The sequence below is a fragment of the Ctenopharyngodon idella genome, chromosome 7 (genome assembly GCF_019924925.1).
Source record: "Ctenopharyngodon idella isolate HZGC_01 chromosome 7, HZGC01, whole genome shotgun sequence".
Taxonomy (NCBI): Eukaryota; Metazoa; Chordata; class Actinopteri; order Cypriniformes; family Xenocyprididae; genus Ctenopharyngodon; species Ctenopharyngodon idella.
The window spans coordinates 30,220,067-30,244,132 of NC_067226.1; the positions used below are offsets into that span (position 1 = coordinate 30,220,067).

At 35.2% G+C, this 24,066-nt stretch overlaps 1 long non-coding RNA gene across 2 annotated transcripts in view; it reads left to right on the forward strand.

Annotated features, from left to right (window-relative positions):
• LOC127516744 (uncharacterized) overlaps positions 1-24,066 on the forward strand; it is a 58,973-nt gene that overhangs the window by 8,827 nt on the left and 26,080 nt on the right. For both annotated transcript variants that reach the window (XR_007931070.1, XR_007931069.1), the window contains exon 2: positions 2,782-2,821. This is a non-coding gene — a long non-coding RNA (uncharacterized LOC127516744). The remainder of the gene's footprint in view (positions 1-2,781; positions 2,822-24,066) is intronic.

Here is a 24,066-nt window from a genome sequence, read left to right on the forward strand (position 1 = left end):
GTGAAAGTATGAGCAGCATTTAAGGTCAGGATGTGTGTTTCCTGGAAATCTTGGCTTTTTGTATCATAATTTTGCACTTATGTCCTGCAATGGTTGAATTTGACAGTGTAGAATTGATTGTTTGTTTAGTTTTTTTACTGATTCACAGAATTTAGTTGCAATGCAAAGAGCGATAATAATTATTGTCTATATCAATGCCATGCTTTACATAACCAGTAAAGAATATATTTGTCTGGTATCTTGAAAGCTATTGATAGTTTCATAGTATTCAACTTAGGAAGAAAGTGTAATGCCTCTCGCAGTTCAAAACGTTTACGCTACGTCCTACACCTTCTGTTTTCAACTTTTGAAACAACTTACAAAGCCTTTTTCGTAAGTTAAATACGGAAAACGGTCTGGTGGAAGCTAGTTATTTTAGTTCTAGTTATAATTTTTTTTTTTTTTACACAAACGCATCGCTTCGCTTCAGAAGGTCTTTATTAACCCCCCAGAGCCATGTGAAGTATGTTTATGATGGATGGAGGCACTTTTTTTCTAGCTTCAAACAGGTGGTTTCCAGGTATGTAAAATCTTTAAAGCGACTCCCATGAGTGCAGAATTGTGAGGAATGTTGATAGTTTCATTAAAAGTTTCATGAATTTCGATTTGACTATTCAGACTGAGGTTGCATTGCAAAACATCTGACCTGTCTCAGATTTAGGACCATATATGGAAGTGGCAAACTGGTGGCAATATGACTAAATAACTAAATTTTGCAATGCAGATGTCTTCAGGCCAGGGCACTTATCAAACATTTGAGGCAGATTGAACATTGTATGCTTGAGTTACAACAACTTCCTGTTTCATGATGTTAAGTGTTGCTAGCATGTTTTAGAATGTTTCTAGCATGTTTATCACTCATTTGCATATTTTAGTATGTTGCTAGTAGTGCATCACAGTGTTAAACACGTCACTTCCTGTTGCCAGTGGGTGGCACTATTACTATAACTGAATATTGTCATGTAGATGTGTTCAGGGCAGGACGCTTCTCAAACGTGAAGTTTGGGGCAGATTGGACATTGTATGCCTGAGTTACAACAGCTTCCTGTTTTGTGGCGTTAAACGCATACTTTAGCACTTTCAAAATTCAAAATATCTCACTTCCTTCCTTTTGCTCCCAGGGACTTTTTTTTTGTAGGTATTGGGCTGTTGCATGTGTCTACCGAATGTCATATTTGTACGTGAAACAGCGCGAAGGACATTTAAAATTTTGTAGGTGTCGTTATCGAGCCATTTTGCCACACCTAATTCTGAAACCCATATCGGACGTAAATTTTCACCACTTCTGATGTGTGTGCAAAGTTTCATGAGTTTTCAAGCATGTTTAGGCCCTCAAAAATGCGATTCATTTCGGAGAAGAAGAGTAATTGATGGAGCAATTACAACAGGGTCCTCACACCATCGGTGCTCGGGCCCTAAAAAAAAATCGGATTTGTGCCACATTTACCTGCAATCTGAATGTAGCCAAAGAGATAGGAGCTGCACTGGCATAACTGAAATAGCTGCCTAAGAGGCATTTCAAAGATGGCCGCAGAGTGAAATGACTTGCCTTAAAGGGACTTTTTAGGGCTGCGCAACGATTAATCGTGTGCAAAATAAAAGTCTGTTTACATAAAATGTGTGTGTTCTGTGTATAATAATTATGTATATATAAATACACACGCATACATGTATATGTTTAAGAAATTATACATTTATATATAATTTATATTATATATAAATATAACATTTTTCTTAAATATATCCATGTATGTGTGTAAGAAAAATGTTATATTTATATATGTATAATTTCTTAAATATATACATGTATGTATGTGTATTTATATATACATAATTATTATACACAGAACACACACATATTTTACGTAAACACAGACTTTTATTGTGCACAAGATTAATCTTTGTGCAGCCCTAAAATGAATGTATTAAATTATTTTGGTCTTGCTATGCAAGCTAAGTATAAAGGAGAATCGATAGGCTGCCTGCACATCTATGATCTATTCTATATTATCTTGCTCAGTGTTACAGTGAGATGAGCTTCAGGATTATGGAAACTGTTTCTTAATACACACCTTTTCTAGATCAAATCATAGATGATAGAATCCTAGATGATCTCATATGTCTCCGTGAACAAAATCATCTCTATTTAACAAGCTTTTTGTATGATATCAGAGCTAGTCTATAGAACTCAGCAGGCCATTGAGAAAAATTTACTATAGTGGATGTCCAATATTCATAAGCTGCTTGACATCGACAAAACGTTTTTTTTTTATTGTTGTTAAATTTTATTTGATTATATATATGATTATTATTTATTTATTTTGCTCAGACGGACTATATTGGATGCCCAATATGCACAATAATGTCCAATAATATAAAGGTTTATAATAATATTTCATATTATTTTAAATAATAAATTGCATAGTGTATTTTAAAGTTCCCATGACTAGTATATAAAGTATTTAGAGTAAGAATAATTGAAAATAATTGTTTATTCTTTATTGGCATGATCTTTATAGCATGGATTACTAAGTCATTTATTTTAGGATGATTTACAGCGGAGCCTCATTAAAACCTTGTAGGATCAACAGCATAGCATGGGAGACTGAATTTAATATTCACTTTTTAATATTAGTGAGTAGTTTTTAAATAAAATGTATCAGAACATTATGCTTGACATTCAAAAAAAATATTTTAAGTGTCTCACAAAGTAAAATGCTTTTTTTTTTTTTTTTTTCTCAGGCAGAGAGAGAGAGAGAGAACGCTACTGAGCATGTGCAGAGTAAGTGTCATCACTCTTCACACTGAACTAATTTAATGTTGCAATTGCCTCTCTTGAAACCATCACTTTTTTTTTCATTCACACCGGTAGAATCGCACATATAGTCCTTCTTTTGCTTCCTGTTTAAATCTATGGTTCTTAATATAAGCTACACTCTACTCTTAAAATACACCACTGGGCATTTTAATCATAAATTAGGATATTATTTGGTGCTTTTATGAACATATTTTTTGTGAGGATGTCCCCACGACATCAGGTCAGGTTTTGCTTTTCTTCTGGTGATGTGTTTTGAAATTTTGCCCCCAGGATCACAAAAGAACACATACTCAGAACACCGCATTACAGTAATGAGAGTATATTAGGATTAAACATGACGTAAAGAGGCTGACTGATAGGAGGTCATGGGTGGGTCATTGGGTCATATTACCATACCATGTGAGGAGTCCGAATTATTGACTGTTTACCCGAACACAAACATACAGAGAACATTGATTAAATCAGTCAATATCCGCTGTGCAGTTTACAACATAAAGAGCCCGGTGCTTTCTTGTTTTGAAACACACAAACCGAACAACGCGACAGAAAACAGAGCGAGAGGGAGACAGAGGATGGGTCAGATTCAGGGCTGTGAGACGCGACGCGATGTGACAGGGCAGCCTGGAAGATACGACTGGCCCCTCAGTGACTTCACTGCGCTTGCAAACAAACCTAAACTTGGTGATGCCAGAAGGGCAGGTTTTATAAAGGAGACTCACACTTTTTGTGCTGTAGTAAGAACTTGTTTATTGGCTATTTGTCAAAAAGAACTATTATGAATTAATTATTTTATCTTTATATGATACAAAACGGTTTGTCAAAAATAAATATAAATTTATATTATATTATAGTTTCTTTCTTCTGCTGAACACAAAAGAAGATATTTTGAAGCATGTTGGTAATCAAACAGTTGACCGTAGCCATTGACTTCCATGTAGGGAACAAATACTATGGAAGTGGAAAATGGAAAAATACTATGGATTCTTCAAAGTATCTTGTTTTGTGTTTGGCGGAAGAAAGAAACTCATACAGGTTTGGATGGAACAACTTGAGGATGAGTAAATGATGACAGAATTTTCATTTTTGGGTGAACTATCCCTTTAACACACTATTCTATTGTTGTCATTCAAGCACTGTTATTTTCATCAGGAAGAACAAATCTTGCTGCTATTGTTTTGCTGTAATTGGTATTGTCAAGGAGGCAATGATAATGGAACTGGGTTTTCATTGGTCATGATACCACTTTGCCTCTAGGTGGTGCTCTGTCCTTATGAACCGCAACCTGTTGCTTGTGTCTGCCCTCATGAGGGTGATTCTCTCACTGTGAGCTAGAAGACTTTAAGATTTTATTAAGAGACTGTTAGATAAATGCAGCTGTTGGTGTTATTGATTGAGCTGGTTGACCCTATTGATGTATTGTATGATTTACACAGAAAAAAATGTTCAGTTTTCTAAGAGTTTCTAACATTTCTAACAAGACATAAAACCAATTTGGCCTGTTCTACTAGTGATCTTCACCTTCATGAATATATCCATCAATTGAAATTACATAGAATATGATCATTTTGACATTATCTGTTAAAAATTATATTACATTTATTGTAGAAAGAAGTTTTTAATTATTACCATATTTTAATGAACAAAAACAACATTTAGCTGTCCACATTTACATGCAGTCCTGTTGCTGCATTAAAAAAATGACACATTAAAAAGTATTTTAAAATGTTTTTTTTTTTATTATTATTGTTGTTGTTTGATTTAAAAACGCCATATTTTGAACCTTAGTGTTTTTTGTTTGTTTGTTTGTTTGTTTTTTGTAAATTTTTGCATAAATTTACATAATTTTATTCTAATTTTATTATTTTATTTATACATTATTTATTTCATTTCATTTATTTTAATTTTATTTTTTAACTCTGTTCTAAAAGTTATAGTAAGAGGAAAAATGATGAAACAATTTTGAAAAAAAAAAATAGTAATAATAGTAATTTTGACATTATCTGTTAAAATTTATATTAAATATTTTTAATTATTACCATATTTTAATGAACAAAAACAGAACATTTAGCTGTGTCCACAGTACTGTTGCTGCATTAAAATCATCCCTTATTTTAAATAGACACATTAAAAAGTATTTTTAAACTAAATTATTTGTGTTTTATTAAAAAAAACACCATAAATTATATTATTTCGAATACAATTAAATGATCTTGTTCTTTTTTTTTTCTTTTTTTTCTATTACATAAATTTACATTATTTTATTTTTATTTTATTATTTCATTTATTTATTATTTTATTTTAATTTTAATTTTCAACCCTGTTCCAGAAGTTATAGTGAGAAAAAAATGATGTAACAAATATTTGAAATAGGAAATACAAGTTTATCAATAACTGCAAAATTATCCCTTCCTACAGTCCAACATTTGGTCACAAACTAGCCCTTACTGAGTGAAGTCTCAATTTAATATTACATTGCAATCTTGTTTTTTTATTTATTTTTGTATTTTATTAAAAGTTTCCTTTGAAGAGTTTAAATGCATACTTTGTACCCTACTTGTGGAAAGTATTAATTTGTAGTAATTTTGTAGTGCGGTACAGATGAATGAACATCTAGAGAGCGGCTGTCGTATATGGGACATGATTCGGATCATTCTAGCCGTGCACGCAGTGGTACAGACAGTATGTCACAGTCTTAAAAAGATGATGACTGGGACAGAGGAAGGTATCTAGACAGGCGCATGGTGGCACAGACAGACCAGCCCTGTCTCCCAATGACGATGTCACAGGAAGCAAAGTCTGGCCTGGCACAAAGTGGTACGGTCGCCAGACAGCTGTGACTCATGGGAATAGTGAGTGAAAGACAGATGTGACCAGGACGATGGATGAAAAAGTAGCTTTCATGATAACTGTTGATTTAATATGATACACAGTGGGACAAAACACAGGAAGTCCCAGCTGACTAGCCTTTTAAGAGGGTGTGATTCCTCTCTGCAGGGCATCCACACCGGCCCACCACCTGTTCCAGTCCACGTTTAAGCCCTTTTAAGACCTTTGTCTCCTCAACATCTGTTTACTGAGCAGGATGAGGATGTAGCTCCATATCAGGAGGAGAGAACTGATGTAATCAGTTATGATGTAAATTGCTAACAGTGATTGTATGTTAATCGCCTAAATTATTACATTATTAGCTAACTGCAGTCTCCAAATTGTAATGTTGATATGCATTCTCTGTAAAGCTGCTTTGAAACGATATGTATCGTGAAAAGCGCTATACAAATAAATGTGAATTGAAATTGAATTGAATTAATCCAGCTCTATCGCTCACCCTCTTGTTCTAGATTTCCCTCCATATCTGTTCTCACTTCTGCTCTGTTTCAGGTCATGTTCTTTATTTGCATGACAACCAATTTATATTGGCGAGGCATTTGCAGCTTAGTTGCATGTGTGCAAACAGGGTTATTATAGTCAACTGAAACCAAAACTAGAACTAAATCCATAAAAAATGTTGTTGCTTTAAATAAATGTTAACTGAAATAAAAAAAAGTATTAAAAAACTTTATAAAAAATAACACACACACACTTATGTGTGTGTATAACTCTATATATAGTTCATACATATATATATATATATATATAAAATTCATTTCTCATTTTCATTTAGTTTAACTTGATGTATTAAAATAGTTAAAACTAAAACTGAAATACAAATGAATAAAAACTCTATGGACATTTTAAAAAAGAAAAACTTGTAAAAATGACAAAAAACACAAATTACTAAAATAACTAAAATTAAAATGAAAACAGAAAATATAAAAATGAAAACTAATTGAAAATATTAATAAAAACTATAATAGTATCTAAATGATACTAAAATAACACTGGTAGAAAATAATTTATGACAATATACAGAGACATAAAAGCACATTACTCTTAAAGTTTTTTTTTTTTTTTTTTTTTTTTTGAAAAATGTTCATACTTTTTTTTTATCAAGGATGCATCAAAAATGACAGTAAAGATGCTCAATAATGTTACAAAAGATTTCACATTGTTTGGGACTATTTTGTTTTTGTACTATTTTCTTTGTACACATGCAAGTGTAATTTGTTAAATTTTGCAAAAGGTATAAAAATATTTGTGTGCATTATATTAAATTCTAGCTTTGAAATGAGCCTTGAGCCTGTGGTTTTTGTTTAGTGATTTCACCCTGTAACTCGCTTCTGATTGGTTAGACTGACAATGTTACACCACTCCCCTTTCTGCACAAATTTTAATATAGAAGAGCGGTAGTAACAGAAGTTTGGTGAGATAAAGAGACTCTCTTCCTCTCCCCTTGGCCTCTGTTGGGACTCCCTAAAACCTCCATTAGTTCTGACATGCAGGACCACTGATTCCGTAAAGGTCAGGACCTCGCGCAGCAGGTCTTGGCAGGGTTTTAGTCCGGCATAATCACACATCTGCGTGCAAGAGTCCAGCGCTGCCCACTGAGTTCCCCTTCCTCTCCTCTGCAGCAGCGCCGACACGCTCTCACACCCCCTGAATCAGCAGAAGACCCAACAACTGCCCGCCTGACCGCCGCAAATCTGCAGCACCACCAGTAATTGGACTGCTGCAGGCTGCGCAGTTGTCTTTTTGTACATGTTTTTTGTTTTAAATCTTTTTTAATTCAGTTGAATTTTTTTAAATTCTGGTTTGTCTTTAAATGAGCGGAAACAGTTTTGTAAAGCAAGAGACAAGAAACATGTTGTCTTGCTGAACAAGTTACTTTGTGAATTTGGAGAGGATATGGAAACACGACACACACATGACTATAGTGTATCCCACCAATCAGAACTCAGTGAGGAGGAGGATGAAATCTATGGCTGTTTTGAATAGAATACATAGGGCTGCATGATATATAGAAATTATTGAAATATCACAAATGTACATATTGTGATATGCATATCGCAATGGCTTGCGATAACTGCTTGATTTTAATACTCTAAAAGATTATGAAAAGTCTAAGTTTTAGGTCGACGCAGACAGCAGAGAATAGACTGAACACATGACTGTTACACACATGTGACATGCTTAATGTTTTAGGCACAATAAGCGAAGTAGGGCGTACTTGCACGCACAGGAAGCCGCCTCTCGGACAACTCGTGATCCTGATTTCATTTTTTTTTTGCAGATTATGTGGCCAAATACACACAAAAATATGTCAAAATTCCCGTCTTGGTGAGTATTCATGTAAACACAGATGGTTATGGCTTAAGTGAAGTAAACAGTTGAGAAAGAAAGTGCGTGTGTAACAGTATATTGGATCCGTGCAGCTCTTAAAGTGACAGCAGCCTAATAAACCTGCTTCCGTCTGTGTTCGTAATGTTAATCAAACACAATAGACAAAGAGAAAGTCACTCACTGCTCTTGACAGAATAACTTTTGTAGCTTTAATAAGAATCAGCATATATTTAATTCATATAGTGAAGACTAAGCAGCGTTTTATTTTTCATTTGATTATTTAAAGGATTAGTTCACTTTCCAATTAAAATTTCATAATAATTTACTCACCCCCATGTCATCCAAGATATTTATGTATTTCTTTCTTCAGTCGAAAAGAAATTAAGGTTTTTGAGGAAAACATTCCAGGATTTTTCTCCATATAGTGGACTTCAGTGGTCTCCAAATGGTTGAAGATAAAAATGACAGTTTCAGTGGAGCTTCAAAGGGCTTTAAACGATACCAGATGAGGAATAAGGGTCTTATGTAGAGAAACGATCGGTCATTTTCTAAAAGAAATTTAAATGTATGTGCTTTATATAAACAAATAATCGCCTTCAAGTGCTTCCGCCAAAACCGCACTTCCGTATTCTTCAAAAAGCTTACGCTGAATGTCCTACACCTTCCCTATTCAACTTACGGAATGAACGCGGCGCCAGTTTTTTTTTTTTTTTTTCCGTAAGTAGAATAGGGAAGGCGTAGGACATACAGCGTAAGCTTTTTGAATTATCAGGAAATTTTAATTTAAAAGTGGACTAATCCTTTAACTTCTGTTGTTAAATAATCTAATACTGAAACCCAAAACCCCCTGGTTTACACTGACGTTAAAATGACACTTACTTTTATGTAGCTAATGATACAGTAAAACACTGCTGTCCACTTTCAGAAAAAAATGTGAAACGTATGTTGGCTATATCATTTTCAGCTTTTAAATACGTTTAAATATAATTTCATTTTTTTTACACACAGCATTGGTTCACACCAATTCATAAAACATAACGATTAACATAAAGAGCCAATCACTTTTTTGAACTTGAAACTGTGAGATTTTCTTTGTCACTGTGCAGGCAAAAATATTTATTTATTTAAAAAAATGTATGGAAGCTTGTTTTCGCCACTAACTAAAAAAAATATAAAAGGTAATTGTGACTTTTTTTTTATCTCACAATTCTGGCTTTTTTCTATATGAACTCACAATTGCAAGTTATAATGTCAGAATAGTGGAATATAGTCAGAATTATGAGTTATAATGTCACAATTGTGAAATATAAACTTGCAATTCTAACTTTTTTCTCACAATTCTGACTTTATAACTCGCAATTGCATTTCTCAGGATTGTAAGATATAAACTTGCAATTCTGAGAAAAAAGTCAGAATTATGAGATAAAAAGTCGCAATTATACCTTTTTTTTTTTTTTTCTTTTTTTTTCAGTGGTGGAAACAAACTTCCATAAAAATGAGATTTTATTTGTCAAAAAAAAAATTGTTTAAAACAGTGAGAATTTATTAGTCATAATGATTAAATAAAAAATAAAATAAAAATATTTCATTTATTTGTTTATTTATAGCTGAATCAAAAACATGTTTGTTTAGCCATTCTTTGTTGTAATTGTAAGATTAATAATTAAAATTCACAATACTTTTCCCTACTTGTCATTCTTTTTTTTCCCTCTAATAAAAGTAGTTTATTTATTTTTGACAGCCCATATACTCAGCAAAAAAGAAAAAAAAAGTAAACGTCCCTTTTTCAGGATACTGTATTTTAAAGATGATTTTGTAAAAATCCAAATAAGTTTTACATATTTGGAAAGGATTAAACAATGTTTTTCATGCTCATTCAGTGAACAAAAAAAAATTATTGCACATGCACCTGGATCAGTCCTTGAGATGAGTCCTTGGTTACAGGCGGTAGACAATTAAGGTCACAATAACTTAAGACACTAAAGAGATCTTTCTACTGACTCTGAAAAACACCAAGAAAGCTGTGCAGAGTCCCTGATCACCTGTGTGAACCTGCCATAGACCTGCTGCAGGAGGCATGAGGACTGCAGGTGTGAACAGAGAAATAAACTGCAATGTCTGTAATGTAAGACACCTTAGACAGTGCTACAGGGAGACAGGAAGGACAGCTGATCGTCCATGAAGTGCCCCCCGTTCAGGGACTCATTATTCCATTTCTGTTCATCAAATATCTGTGAAATTTGTTCAATCTTTTTATGCTCGTACAAATATATACACAAGACATTTGCTGGAAAAAAAAAAAAAAGCAGTTGAAAGTGGGAGGCCATTTCTTTTTTTGCTTAGTATATTTCTAATAGCACACACAATAACTAAATTTTCTCTTCTTAGCCTTCTACAGCTTCCCATGCTGCTCCTGGAGTGCTAAAGCCCACCTTCCCCCTGCGGCCAGGCGGCGGCTCTCAACTGTTAGTGCTTGCCAGGCCTTCCTGCCTCTTTTTGTGGTTTGCACAAAGGGGGCCGCTGCCCTCTCGCAGGCTACGTTACAGTCTGTCACATGAGGCGGACACTCTGGTCCTGCCGCGCTTTATTTGCTGTGGCACTGCAGATTACTTCCACAGTCTCTGTCTGCGCTGCACATCCAATTCAATTAGGGCCTATTAGACCTTCCCCCGCCTCACCGTACAGCTCCCCTCTCGCTGTGACCGTTCATATACCACATCTGAAGCGCACGTTACTAAGCTAAAACTGCGTTACTCTAATAAGCACTCAGATATTGAGTAACTATTTTATCAATTCTTGTTTTCAGTATTTAAAGGTGTTAAGGAAAGTGAAAGTGACGTGTAGCTAAGTATGGTGTCCCATACTTAGAATTTGTGCTCTGCATTTCACCCATACAAGTGCGCACACACACTTATGCATGTGGGTCATTTTTTAAAAGTTTTTAAAAGTGTAAAAAAAACATAATGGTGATATAATTAATTTTGAAGTTTTATTAAGTGTTAACAATGAGATTATTTTTATAATCAGTTAACACTGCTTTTGTAATTTTTTTTTACAAGATGGACAAAATTTGTCACCAAAAAAGTCAAAATTTTGGTTTTACCGAATGACACTTTTGGTTATACCGAATGATGATATTTTCAAACAATGCTAACAGCCTGATATCTAGCTAGCAAAAGGACAATCAAACATTTTATATTTAGTACAAGTTTTTAAAATATTACAACATTTTCCATGTTTTATAGCGGTTGTACCGAATGACCTGATGTTTCGGGACATGCGTATGAGCAAGTGAAAACATGAATTTTAGTTAAGAGAGAGTTATTACTTTCCTTCATGACCATGTGGTCCTTTGCAGGTGTCTGAATGATGTCACATCCTGTCACATGATATTTACTGCAGCATGACTTGATCCAAAATGGACCCTTTATATTGGTTACTCCGAATGACATCAATGAAATTCATTTTTCCGGACATTGTTTCTCATAACAAAGCAACGACTTCTACACATAATTTTAATACCATTTTGCACTATGTTGTTATAAAATCATACCAGAATAAAAAATATATACATTTATTACATTTTTAAGATGTATTAATCACTAATGAAATGGCTATATTGGCCTTTGGACAGTTAAACCGAATGACCTTCAAAATCTTTAAAATATCTTTATATGTAGCAAAATATAATTAAAACCTTCTGGATTCAATAAAAGAGATCTAATTGTACTACCTTACATACTTTGGATGTCATATCTTTGTTTTTTATTATTATTAAGGCCTTTGGACAAAAAAATGACCCGTCACATCATTGACCCATGTACATACTTGTATGTGCATACTTCCACAATCACTTTTTTTCACAGAGCTTATAGCAAAGCATCATTTCCGCAAAGGATGTGATGTTGCCATAGAATTTGACCAATAACAAAAGTATCTTATGAAGCAATATAATGCTCATCATTACATCGATGCAGAGTATCTGAACATATAGTATCATACATTCAGTAATTGATTGTTGATTCTTGTGCTCGTCACACAGGTAGTCATGACACAGCAAGGTGATTCTCTTTTATCAGTGAAATTTACACAACGCTTTTGCCTAGTCTGTTTTCCCCACTAATAAAAGCAGTTCATTTTTATATTTATTTATTTATTTATTTATTTATTGAAACTGTAAGATTTTATTAGTCATATTGCAGTCAAAAAAATAAAAAAAAACAATCATTTATTTATTTAAAAGTGAGCTTTTATTAGACAATTCATTTAAAAAATATTTTATTTACATCTATAAGATATTATAGTTTTTTAACAATATTTTAAGTTAGTTTTTTTAATTTTTTGTCTTTAATTTGAGTTATTTTAGTACAAGTTAAACTAAATGAAAATGAGATGTTGCCTTGGAAATGAGCTGAAATAAAATAAATGTTTATATTTTATTTCAAGTAACATTTTGTGGTTTTAGTTAACTATAATAACCCTGATTCTGATCACAAATAAAAGACACAGAGTGAGAAGAAGCTGTCAGCATAAGCCTGAAGTGAAAATGTGATGCAAGCAGGCAGTGTTTTAAGGTGGTAATCGCGTAGATTTTTACATTTAAGAAATGCATTTGCCCTTGTATCAAGCAAAAATAGTAAGTCCAAGCTCACACAATTTCTAGTATGGATCATAAGCAGTGTTGGGTGCATTACTAAGTAATTAATTATTGTAATTTAAGTACTTTTCCCTTGAAAAAGTAAAGTAAGGGATTACTCTTAAATTTTCTGTAATTTAATTAGTTACTTCTGATATAATTGAATTAAATACTGTATAAAACAATAGTGGATTTAACATAAAACTTTAACGTCTAATGTTAAAATGTACACTCTAAAAAATGCTGGGTTAAAAACAACCCAAGTTGGGTTAAAAATGGACAAACCCAGACACTGGGTTGTTTTAAACCCAGCATTTTTTAGTGTTATGTTTTTCTCTTTATGCATGAGATTAGTAATAAGTAATGCAATACTTTTTAGAGAGAGTAATTGGTATAGTAATTTAATTACACTGTTGAAGATGTATTTAGTAGCTAGTAATTAATTACTTTTTTTAGAGTAACTTACCCAACACTTGCTATAAGTAAATACTTTGCACGAATTATGTAAGGCAAGATATGCACCACAAGTGAATTTTATTCGTTTAATTTACATGCTCAAATAATGATGAAACAATTTTGGCTCTGGCCCATTGTGGGGGGCACGGCATTCCCCAAACTTCGCCTAAGGATGCGCATCACTGCTCTCTGGCATGATTTTCGGACTCCATTGTGTGGCTTTCATTGTCCTCCCTCCCTCAAGCCCAAAACTCTCGCAATCTTTCCTCTAGTTCACTGCACGCCCCCTCCGCCCGGCCTCTGCACACCTGGTCCTGGCAAATTAGTGCGAAAGAGAGGGGGCTGGATCGGGTCTTTAAGCATTCCGACGGAGCAAAAAGTTAATGATGGGCGCTTCGGTGCAGTTGACAGCGGGGGAAAAAAAATTGTGGAACAGAAAATTGCTGACGAAAGGAACAACATAACATAAATTAGAGAGTCCCTTTGAATAAACTTGTTTCTTAGTTTGACACGGAACTTTCTCTTCAATGCATTGCTATCCGATATTAAATTATGCAGAATTATGTCTAAAACAAGTGGTAGAATTAATGTCAGACAAGCTTAATCAAAAACTCGTTTGGTTTTAGCCATTCTAAGACTAAATAATTGAAATTTGCACAACACTTTTCCCTACTTGTCCTTCTTTTTTTCCTCTAATAAAAGCATTTCATATGCCCGCCTTCTCTACAGGGTCTAATCTGGCCTGACAGCTTCCTCTCGTAATTGGTGCTAACACCCAGATGGACGGGGCTCTAATTTGTCGTTCCCAATAAAGAGAGGCGGCTGAGGGGGCGGCGGAGAGGGGGGAAGCCTTGATTTGTTGGTTATAGATACAGAAGCCGTAAACACCCCAGGCCTCTGGGCCGACAGTTTGAGTAGGCTTTTGTTCACACGTTTGTTCAAAAGAAGCGCTCTTCTCAGCCACCCACCCCCACCACCCACTGCCGTTGCCTTGATTCCTGTCTTTCTCTCTCTCTCGTTCGCTTACACACATATGCAGTCTATTCCCTCTGTTTCGTGCAACCTCTCTTTTGCGAGGTTCTAGAGCTGGTCTAGTGGTGGTGTGTCTGTGTGTCGTTGTGGGTGTGTGGATGGGTGGCCGTGACCTGAGCATTTTTCAGGGCAACTGCTTGACCTCTCGCTATTAATGAGGCCACAGGGAATGAGCTCTGGGTCAATGGTCAGGTAGAGAGGAGATATGAGGTGTTTCTCTGACAGCAGATGCATAATTGAGCTGCCATCACAAACTATTCATTAAAATGTGTTCTGTGTGTCGTTCTGTCGTTCTATCTATCTATCGTTCTATCTATCGTTCTATCATTCATCCATCTATCTATCTATCTATCTATTGTTCTATCGTTCTATCTCATTCTGTCATTCTTTCTATCTATCATTCTATCATTCTGTCGTTCATCTATCTATCTATCTGTCGTTCTATCTATCGTGCTATCAATCTCTCGTTCTGTCTATCGTTCTATCTATCATTCTATTGTTCTCTTTCTATCTGTCGTGCTGTCTATCGTTCTATCTATCGTTCTATCATTCTGTCTATCTATCGCTCTATCTATCATTCTATCCATCTATCTATCGTTCTGTCGTTCTATCAGTTATCGTTTCGTTCTATCGTTCTATCTATATCTATCGTTCTGTCGTTCTATTATTCTGTCGTTCTATCTATCTAGCATTCTATGTAGCATTCTATCGTTTTATCTATCATTCTATCTATCGTTCTATCGTTCTGTCTATCTATCGTGCTATCAATCTATCGTTCTATCTATCGTTCTATAGCTATCATTCTATTGTTCTGTCTATCTTTCTATCTATCGTGCTGTCTATCGTTCTATCTATCTGTCATTCTATCGTTCTATCTATTATTCTATATCTCTTTCAATCTATCGTTCTATCTATCATTCTATCAATCGTTCTATCATGCTATCTATCGTTCTATCTATCTATCTATCGTGCTATCAATCCATCGTTCTATCTCTGTCGTTCTATCTCTGTCGTTCTATCTATCGTTCTATTGTTCAATCTCTTTTTCATTCTAGCGATCTATCGTATCATTCTATCGTTCTATCTATCGTATCGTTCTATCTATTGTTCTGTCTATCATTCTATCAATCTATCGTTCTATCTATCATCATTCTATCGTTCTGTCTAGCGTTCTATCTAGCGTTCTAGCGTTCTGTCGTTCGTTCGGTCTGTCTGTCTCTCTCTCTGTCTCTCTGTCTGCAGTTCTGAATCATGTTTACTTACCTCAATGTAAATTCAAGAACTGCCAGTTAAAAACATTCTCAACTCAATATGGTACAACATGGTTGCATACAGAACTAAGTTTAAGAAACCAACTGCATGATCAAATAGACATTAACTTTCATGCAAACATGCTATAAAGTTTAGCTGAAATGGATGTTAGAAAGATTAGTGGCAGATAAACCTGAATATGTTCTTTCAGTAGTCAACTCTAACAGAAAAGTCTGTTTGTAATTCATATTAGTTCATAGTAGCATTGATCACAGTGAACTGTTGAAACACAGAGTTAGTATAGTTATGGTGACGTCAAGACTGCACTATGAAATCAAAGCCCGGACAGGTAAAAAAGCTTTTGAAGTAATGTTGTGTGAGGTCAGCAGGTTCAGTAGTGCATCACACTGCACTGTGCAAAAGAAGCTAGAAAGAATACAGGGATGCAAGGTTTAATTGATTTTGAACAAATGTTAGAGGACACAAAGCAAATTCATGGTCTCTGTGGAGGAGTCTTGATCACACAGATGGAGAAAACACGTCCTTGGCTTTTATAGTAGTACTACATGTGAAAATTGGGGTCATTGGGGCATAAAAATGGGATGGATTTAGGTGAGGAATTGATTGATGTTCTCAAAGAAAAAGTAACAATCAACGTTTTGTTCATCACATTGATTTACCATTTGCAGAAAGCCAAGAACAATCTTTTTTTATACTAAAAATTAATCATTGCAGTATTGTGGACTAAATGGGAGAATTAGAATAGGCTTATGGAAAGTGCAGCATAAGAAAAATGAAAGGTTAAAGACACTAATAACTGAAAGATCTGTTTTCCAGGCTAAATGTTATATGGATGTACCAAAAATCTATGATTTATTCTAATTTAATTAGACCTCTCAAATGCATTTTTACACGTATGTCAACATTTTGTCATTTTACTGAACAGTTTACTGAACAGTTGCTAATAATAGGATTTCATGTATATATTTCAGTATCATTTTAGCAGTTGCTTCACACAGCTCAACAAAGCTTTTATTGTACCTAGTTAAAGACTCATTATAGTGCAGACTACTTTGTTAAGGGCCACCAAAAACTTATTCTTTGTCTCCATTGAGCCACAAATATCAGGACACTGCTTTGGTTTCTCTAGTGTTGCAGAACAAACAATGACGCTCCCGGTCTTTTCACCAGGTGCTCTTCATTTTAATGTCGTCATTCTCTCTTCAGCTCTCAGGAAGTATCTGTGTTGTTGAAAGAGCAGCTGTCTGTTCTCAAACTCCAACGTTTGTTTCTCATTCTCGTTCTCTTTCTCTTTCTCTTTCTCTTTGAAAGGGCTTTAGGTTTGGAGTGGTGCTCATCTCACCATGGACCAAACCTTTCAACCCAATCCAACCAGACATGTAACATACAAAAAAAGTTCACTTTTATATCAAATAAAGTTTTTTGCACTGGCTTTACATCTATGAAATGATTTGGAGGTAAAAATTTGAGTACAAAGTGCAAATGTAAACATTGTAAACCAGTCATTATGCTGCTACACAAGGTGTGGTCACTGGGATGGAACATTTTCAGGTGATGGAAAAGGTTTGTTGCATTTCCTGCCTTGATTGGAACCGACCGACGACATATTTTGCAGTTTTGCGTTTTTGCATTTCACTACGCTACTTTTCCATTGTTTTTCTATGTAAACACGCGTTAGGCGGACATGTTTGACTGTTGTGCTCACGTGTCGTGTATGAAAAACGTCGTTCTAGAAACACACTGTTTATTGTTAAAAGAACTTCAACTTTTAAAAAACACGTCTCAAGCTTGTTTTTTTCCACTGACCTTCGCCTCGCATTTTTAACCGCAAAAACGCACTCTGTGTGAACCGGCCCAAAATCTGCGCTTCGTCACTTTTAAGGCTACATTCACACTAGGGGTTGCACAGACTAGTCGACCAATCGACTAGTCAACTTTAATCCTCTGCCATGACGCTTTAAGCATGACGTCGATTAGTCGCTAATCATGGCCTATAGAGGGCACAACATAAGAAATCTTTGAAGTCTACTTTTACGCTCTGTTTCCAACAGTTAAAATGACAAATAAATACATACTTCGAGAGCTCTCCACAAGCTATGTTTGATTATACCATCTGGATGCTCAATTTTGATCAGGTGAATGCACGTTTTAAACATCTTGTTGTACATCGCAGTTCTAAACGAATGTGCTGCAGTGTAACGCGCGCACACACAGACAGTAGCTCACACACAGAAACTACCTCATAAGTAGGTAGGTAGCTCGAAAACGGATTTGTAAAAATCTAATTTTTAATGTGTTTTTTTGCTGTTCACACTTGCTAAATCTGATCAGATTTCAATCGGATATGCTCAAAAATCGGATTTAGACTGACAGTCTGAACGAGTCTTAAAGGGGTCATGAACTGCATTGTTTTATTGTTTTATAATGTTTCCTGGGGTACACTTATAATGTTAATATGCTTTTTACATCCAAAATTGTCATAATTTAGAAATAAAAGGCATTTTTGCTACCCTGATTTTAGCCCTCTTATTTGAACGCTCTGTTTTAAGGTCTGCTGTGAGACTTCAGTGTAAACGCCCACTGCTGTGATTGGCTGACATTTGAAATAGCTAAGTATTACTCTCTCTTTTAGCATGTTTTTACTATTACAGCTCTCAAGGTTAACTAATCGTGAAAAGTGCTGCATTACATTTCGATCTATGGCATTATATTTAGATCATGGCATGAAAGGTTGCAGTGATGAACACAGACATGTTGTTGAGTGCATGAAAGCAGTGATCTCGTCATTGTAACTCAATTTCTGCACACTAACGAATGCTTTCATCATAACTAACAGTGCAAACGCAATATAACTAAGAGATTCGTTGAATAAAACGGGAGTTTTGGCACGTGTCCAGAACTCAGTCACTGATAAACTTGCGCTGTTTAATTGACAGCTCCAACGATTGCAAAGAGAGCTTTCTTTGATTGCTTTCTTTATATAATTTAATAATTTAATCACTGTTTAAATAAGATTATTTTTATCCTACTAAGAGAAACGACGCAAAGTTGATTTAGTCATTGGTTTGATTTACTGACAAAGAACATCTGACTGTACATGAATCATTACATATCAGATCAGCCATTAGAATTAACACAGTTACTTACATGTTGTTGCATTACTGTCGAGTCCATGTCGTAAAAGTCTGTTTGCAAATCCTGTGCCAAAGTGAGATTGATTTACCAAAGAATCCACAGAGAAATACCGAATAGAAATAAATAAAGCTCAACTGAGACATTCACGTTGTTGAAAATAAATAACCATATTCCTAGCATTAGGATCCTTTGAAAGGTAATGTTATTTTTGTCGTGTTGTATCGCTCTTCTCTCGTCATCTCACTAACACGCCAGTGGGCGGGGCTAACGTCGCAGTGATGAAGTAGGCATTGATTTCTTCTGTGGAGGCGGTGTTTCACCTATCATAGATATAGGCACATTCCAGAATCAGTCGTTTGATGGGCCTGGTGTCAATAAAAGCTTTTATTTGACTAACAAGGAAGTTTTCAGTTCTGAAACTTACAGGATATTCTTATAGTACGATGACCTCTTATATATCAAAAGCTCAAGGAAAAGTTGATTTCTCATTTCATGACCCCTTTAAGAAACCCAAACCACTTTCATACAAGTGACGCTGTGTCACCTTCTCAATTTCCTCAGCTTTGGGGGCTAATGCAATTTCGGTTTCACTATTCGGTATCCCTCACGAGATGCCTGCAGACTGATTGGTTGTTGTTGCAGGGCTCCAGACTACGCCTAAAACGGTCGCATTTGCGACTAAAAATATTAATTTGCAAGTGATGTTTTTGCTGAGGTCGCTATTGGCGAACATACAAATTCACACGTTATGACTGTAAAATTTGCATGTTATTTGCGTGTTCTGTGACCAGTAACCTATCACATCATTTACTGTTGATGTAATTAAATAAGATGCTGTGTGTGAATGTTTCACTGAGTTAGAGTGCCAAAATATGAACAGGTAGGGGAAAATATCACACACCAAACAGACGCCAAAGAACTAGAGCTGATGAAAGCCGACTGTGTTGTTGCCTCGCGTCGCCTGTGTCAGTGCAAAACAGCTGCATTTGAACAGACCGTTCTGCTCCTGCGAAAAGGAGACAACTGCCTATTTCTTCATATAAATTCATCTATATTCATTCAAAAGGGGAAACCGGCTCTACAGACTACAGATACACACATAATGCATTGCGTATTTACCGTTTTGAATATCAATCATGCTGATCACTTTCATTATTCTAGTTTACTTTATATTATTTATATTATATTGTGTTGTAAACAGTTGTAGCAACGTAATTTTTTAATCCTCATCTGAACTTGAATGAGCAGCAAAAGTAAAGCACAGACATTTCAAAATAAGAGTCCTGCTGTATTTCAAAGTAATCAAAGTCAAGCAGTATGTATATCAATTGCCCCTGTTTGTTATTTGGTTACACAAACCAGATTTAATATATTTACATATTTATTTCCATATATTTATGTTTATTTTCATTTGATTCAAAGTAAACTGTTGTAGCTTCAGGAAGGAAGGACTAAGAACATTATTTGACACATATTATTCAATATAAAGATTTTACTAGCATCAGGGTTATTATAGTCAACTAAAACCATTAAAAACATTTTTTATTGTTTGAAATAAATGTTAATACTAAAATAAAAATCTATACAAACTAAACATGTTTAAAAACAACAACAAAAAAATTAACTTTTTCAAAATATTAACAAAAACTATAACAGTATAGTGTGAAAATAGTGACATTCATTTCTCAGAAAAGTCACAAGATGAAAAAGCTGAACTGTAAAGGGGACATATATAAACACAACAGGATGACTAAAAGTAAGTGATTTAAAATTTTAAGTTCATTGTTGTGTGGCTCTTAAAAAAAATTATTTGGCGCCTGTTTTTTTTCCCCCTATAGGAGCCAATGGCTCCTTAATGAATTTTTTTTTTGTCTGGAGCCCTGTGTTGCATTTATTTCTGCTGTGTGATAAACTGGTAGGGTAATCCATATTGGGTAAAAATGTCCAGAGCTTATCGTTATCGACATAAATTTTATTGCAGTCTCGATATGATATAGTTTATCGCCTATCCCTAGTAATGGTATGCAGTTAATAAGGTTTCTAAATGGTTTTTAGTACATCGCTATTAAGCTTCTAGGGTGTTTCAGATGCTGGCTTAAATGGAATCTGAATATTCTGGTCTTTACATCCCTCTTTGCTCATTTTATTATCCACCATAAAGACCGTATAAGTCTGATTGCTACAGCAAAACTTTTCCCAACAAAACACACGATTTGAGATTTCATTCATGTAGCACAAACGATGCCGGACAAGTCACGTCCTGAAGTTTAACACTTAGGGTTAGGGGTTTGTTTGAGGCATCGTCTGATCATTCTCTCCTTCATTTCATGCCTCTCTTTCTGTGGAATGCAGTATCGTTCTTTCATGGCGGGGTCAGGCGCTTGCGTGAAGTCTGTCAAAACAAGCAGCCTTCATCTTTTCTGAGCTGAAAAAATCGGCTCATGCTAGGGGGCTCTGCTGAGCCGGCCGGGCCAGGGGTCTTCCTGTAATTAACCCTTATTGCGCTCCCTCCTCTCTCGCTAATCCTGAACCTTCACAGCTGACCCCCCCTCCCCATGACCTTTGACCCCACGCACCTCTCGATGGGTCACATGACTGGTGCAGGTGTGGAGAGGACCCCGGCCCCGTTGCCCCCCAATTAGTGACCCTAATTAGTGATGAAACCTCCTGCAGGGTCACTGAACAGGGTCTAGGGAGTGTAGACGGGTAGAGAAAGGGGGGCAGAGAAAGAGAGGGAGGGAGCGAGCGCTAGAGAAAAGAATCAGAAAGGAAAAGGGAGGCGGCAGCGGTACAGTGATGCATGGTTAAAGGCGTGAAGGCCAAAACGGCTTTTACACTGAAAAGGAAAATATTGCAGTTGCTGATGGACAGAGTCGCTTTAATGGGGCTCTTTTTTCGCCAAGGTGCCGTTTGAATTGTTGCCGAGCTGTTCTATTGAGTGTGGATGAATAAAAAGTTTTATGTTCTCTTTCATTTTTCTCAAGTCCAGTAGTGTAATGCCATTTTCTTAAAGGTATATTTCACTCAAAAAGAGAAGATTCTGTCATTATTGACTCTCCTACATGTGATTTCAAACCTTTTTTTTCCATATAAAAATTGTGTTGTGAACGAACATAGCATGTCGGTTTGAATATGGAGAGGTGAGAATGAGATTTGAGAGCTGAAGCAACAGGTTTTAGTGGGATAATTTCAGTTTGAAATAGTTTGTGTTGCTCACACAAAGCAGAAAAATATTTCTAACCTTCGTTAATGAAATGTAGATGAAATGTATGTTTTAACTGGTGTTAATATTTTCTTGTCTTGGGCAATCTTTTTCTGTTATGCTATGTGCACATCATGGACACACCTAGACAAAACAAGAAGTAGTTCTTGGACACAATGACACTCTCGCACGCAACCAGAAGTTGAAGATACGCGCACGCATTTCTTACTTGTTATTATATTTCTTGAAATGCCATATATGGTAAGGTTTGATTCTAAAGTAGTATGATTGGATGTTCAAGACATCCTGGAGATTGTTGTTTGACCTATGCCTATAAATATGACCCTTCTTCCTGAATAAATCTGAGAATGCTCCCGAGATCTAGCGCTGCTGCCGCCACACACTACAGGGGTTGAGGCGCCTGTTTCTAACTGATTGGACTACAAATAATCTACCTGAGTTTGAGATTTATTCTAACAACTGGTTAACTGTAAGCCACCTTATGTACAGTACAAACTTTACTGCAAAATACTTAAAAAAATGTTTTTTGCAAGCGCAAAGTAAAAATTGCCTTATTTACTGTGAAAATCTATTTGGATTTGGATTTTTTATTTTATTCAATAAAACAAAGGTATATTTACAAAAAAAAAAAATTATTTGTAGATAATAAATGTAATATAAAAAGACATTCCGAGAAATCACTGACTCATGACGTATGATATATATTTTATTTATTAATTTGGGTTTTTTTTATTTATTTTCACATTTTATGTTGTTTACATAATTTAAGTTAGTTGTAATTTGATGTTACTCTCGTGTTTTGTGTTAGAGAAACACTCTATACTGTTTATTCCAGGTAATACAGTTTATTCATCATGCTGATATGTCAAGTCCTCATTTTCTAATGTGTAAAAAGCATTAAAATAATTCAATTGCAAGAAGCACCTTTACAGAAAAGTTAATTTCTGACCCAGGCATAGGGCAACGTCTGGCAGTTGCAGTTTGTACTTCAGTGTAAATTGCAGAAATGAAAAAATAAACTCTTGTTTTTGGGGAATTCAAATAGGGACATTACCTTGATGATTGATGGTTTTCCAGTGAGATTAATGGTAAATAAGAGGAAAAGCTGTTTTAAAATCATCTTAGTTACCAAAGTTTGTCTCTGGCACTGCCACCTCGTAAAGTTACTGTCAGTGTTACTGGACACTTTTAGTTACTTATTTAACATTGCTGCCTTCCATTGATTTATGTTAATCTGTTGTTACACAGTGGAGTTCTGAGGGTCAGACACAGTATTTTATCTAACCGTCTTACTGGTGTGTCAGCGTTATGTAGATAATTTTTTATTTTTGTATATTAAAAATTTGAACATGGATTTTTATTCTTATTTTACATGTATACACAGATGTTTCATGGAACTTTAGGTCATGAATATTTGCCTCAAAAGTCATGGAAAAGTCATGGAAATTTATTGGTAGAAATGTGTCCTTCAAACAATTTTGATCCTGTGTTGGGTCGCCACTTGATGTCCAATATAAAATCTGGGTCCTGAAATGAAACCAGTTGAGAACAACTGTTTTAATGAACACTGTTTCTATCACTTCAGTTCTTCGCCCCATAATTTTTTTTTCTTGCATACATTAAAATCACCAGGCCACCCATCCAGTCCCCGTTCCCTCCATCCGTCCACTCCCATGAAGAAAAGCCGCCAATCATTTTAATTGGCACCCTGGAGTTGATTGTCCAGGCGAGACTCTGAAAGGGAGAGCAGCACAGGGAGGAGATCGAGGGGACTAAACATGTGGTTAAACATATTGTGTCCGCTTGTCCACCATTTCCTGAAAAATAACTGTGCCGCCCCCTCATCCCGAGAAAAGAGCTGGAGGTTTTGAGAGAGAGAAGGGCTAAAAGAACAAGTTTATTCCTGATCAGCCTGCGGTGCGTTAGCCTAAACTCATATAATAAATATCAAAAATAGTATAAACATTGGCATAATGCTATTTCGTAACCTGAAAAGGCTTTTGATGCTGTTATTAAAAGGAGCTCATATGGACTAAATAGAAATGATTACTTTCTCATTAGGAGAATTAAAATAGCTATAGCCAAACACATTAAAGCATTGTTTAATGACATTCATTTATTTCATTTGGTGCCTAAAAATTATTTAAATGTTCTTTGTTCATATATATGAATTTTTGGGCATAAATAAATATTGTGTGTGTAAGCAACTGAGAGAGTCACAAGAAAGACACAAGTAGG